Source organism: Cibotium barometz, chromosome 28 (genome assembly GCF_041138505.1).
Source record: "Cibotium barometz isolate CiBa-2024 chromosome 28, ASM4113850v1, whole genome shotgun sequence".
Lineage (NCBI taxonomy): Eukaryota > Viridiplantae > Streptophyta > Polypodiopsida > Cyatheales > Cibotiaceae > Cibotium > Cibotium barometz.
The window spans coordinates 14,515,368-14,518,443 of record NC_141073.1 but is presented as its reverse complement, the minus strand read 5'-3'; positions in this window follow the sequence as shown (position 1 = coordinate 14,518,443).

Sequence of the window (3,076 nt, the reverse complement as noted above, 5' to 3'; positions counted from 1 at the left end):
GGTATCCCATTCATCTCACATCTCCAGGCAAAGTGAGTCATCAAAAAGGGAGCCGAAATTGCATTATTGTATGTTCAAGTTTCTTCAAAGCATTTTTCAACTTATAATCCCAAGCAGGTTGGCTTCATTTATGGATCCAACACCACAATATCACAACTAGAACACGAACCCGGGATTGAAAAGGCATCATCATATCCTGTTGAGAGATGACCTTCCTCTGAAAGTTCCGCCCTATCAACCAAAAGACCATTGGATCATGGTCATTCCTGACCCAAAACCACCGAGCGAGTTTCCTATTGCTTATCAAAAGCATTGGAAGGGCAATTGGAGATGGATCGGGCTGGATTCATCCGTCTGAGGTCATCTCCATTCGCATCACCCATCCTCTCTGTCATAAATAAGGAAAGGTCGCACCAATTGTGCATCAACTATATAGATCATGAAACAAGCTGACAATCAAGAACAAGTTCCAGATGCTTCAACTTGAAGAGTGGCTACCACCAAGTTTGGATTTTTTAGGCCAACATTCCAAAAACAGCTTTTAGAACCGAACAAGGCCGCTATGAGTTCGTGGTGATTCCCTCTGGCATAACTGGTGCTCGAGGGACATTCTATAAAACAATTTCCTATGATTTTTCTATACTTATTGGGAAGTGTGTTTTAATATTTTAAGATGATATCCTAGTTTTTTTAACAACATATGAGCAACAATTTGTTGGATGTGGAGAAGGTTTTACGAATTTTGGAGGAAAATCAACCCTAGAAATTGGCATCCGAGGAACCAGTGTTGAAGATTACCCTCGGGGGGGTCACTTACAAAAAAATTGCCTATCAGGTGAGTTCAATAGAAATATATTTTAAATATATAAAACTTACAAAAATATATTTAAATAGGGGATTTATTTTTTATATTTTGGAAAAAAAATACAGATTTGAATAGAAAAGGATACATAAATTCATTCAAAAATTCACAAATAAGGGATTTTTAAAATAGGCCTTGAACGCACGCGATATAGTAAGTTTTCATAGACCTCGCTTTGGATGCCTCTGCAGTGTCATGTTCTTGCAAAATTTTAACCTATCTTCTAAGCTCTGCCTCTTCCTGCTTATTTAGAAGCCTTACATTACCCGCTTCGCGAAGGCGAACCAAAGCAGTTTGAGCATGAGCAATATGATTTCGATTTTGCTGAGCATAAAACTTGCCACATTTACGAATGACATGCTGCATTTCAATAGTAAAGGCCTGCCACTTTTGCAAATTATTGAAGGGCTGCGATTGAATATACTGCAGTAAGTTGATAACAGTATTATGAAAAAGGCCCCGCCCAAGATGAGTGTTATTAACCATAAGCAGCCGTTTTTGATGCATAGCGCCCATAGCATGCTGCCAACCAAACACAGCCATGTGAAGGAGTAGCGGGCAGTGATCTGAAAGGTGCATTGCGCTACATACCTGCACATCACATACTGGTGGCAGCCAGTCAAGGCCCATAGCATAGATACAGTCCAGCCTTGACCATGCTCTAGAGTGAGATGCGGAATGGAAAGTGTATCCGCAGCAATCCATACCATGGCACTGAACCCACATATCATGTAAACATAGATGAGCACTTGCAGATTACCACACATCTCTCTCTGCCGCTAACAAAACACCTGCACCAGTTGCAGAATCATGAGAAAATTCCAGCATGTTAAGATCCCCACAGAGAAAACCATCCACCATATTAACAGTACAGAGCCAATCCTATAACTGACATCGAGCATTGGAATTATTGGCCCCATAAAAGTTACCAACCGAGATAGAAATACCATCATATCTACATGAGACAAAGAGCCCTCTGCCTGAAGCATGATTAAGGAGAAGTGTAGGATTAAGATTATCCTTTACTATTGTCAATGTACTGGAGTAGCCATCAGGAGAACCACCATAAAACAGAGAGTACTGATGACAATGACCCACCGAGTGTGCCTTATCATGCAGCTTATGTTCCTGTATACAAACCACATCAAAATCCTGCTCTAAAATCCATTTCCATAAAGCCTTCAATTTATCAGGACTATGAAGGCCTTTCAGATTGAAGGAAGCAATCTTCATGCAAGTTGGGTATTTGGAACCATCTCCCCTGGCTCCCTAGACTGCTCTGAATCATTCATGACAATCTCAAGATTAACTGAGCTATTATTTGTATGCATAGTTTCCTCTAACGCAAGATCCTGAGCAAGAGCAGCATAATTATTATAATTAGAATAGCCAGAGGAAAAGGAGTACCTGGTTCGGGGTTTAGTAAGAGCTCTCCTGTACGACACATTGGTAAACCCATCAGAATCCATAGCCCTCTTCCCTTTGTGAGGTGATTTGGAAGTAGAAGGAGGCACTGATGCAGATGCCTGATTGACCGGATTCATATGTCCCTTATGAGGAGAAGCATGCATAGGAGGCCTCCCCTGTTGTCTAGGAACAGAAGGAGGGGATGAAGGCTGTGACGCAGGGAGCCGGGTTTTCCCAAAGATGTGCTCAGAAGGAACCATCGTTTTACTTCCAGGATAACTGGGAATGAGCTTTATGTCAACTGCTGAGAGAGTAGGACGGTTTTTGGAGAAATGCCCAATATTACCACAATGAGAACATGCTCCTGTAAGAGATCCCCATTTCAAATAAATAACAATCCTGTCCACTCCGATGTCAATCTCTAATGTGGAAGGGAATTTTTCATCTGTCTTCCACATGATACAAACCTTGTTCCTGTTATTAGGAGAGTTAATTGAGGGTGAGAAAAGCACTTTCCCAAGTGAGCCTACTATATCATTGATGCCACCCCACAAGAAGGCAGGTAAATCAAACAGCTCCACCCATACCGGAGAGTTAGTGAGAAGATCTTCCTTTATGAGTCTCACTGGCTTCCAAGGAAATACATGCACAACCTGTTGATGCAATAGAACAGTAGGAGTGCTGAGCAATTGATCTCTATCTTCCGGATTATGAAGTAGAACTTCAAAGAGCCCTTGCCCTGCATAAAAAATCTTGTCGATGGCAAAGTATTGAAAACCAGCATCGATGGCCATAGCAACATCCTTA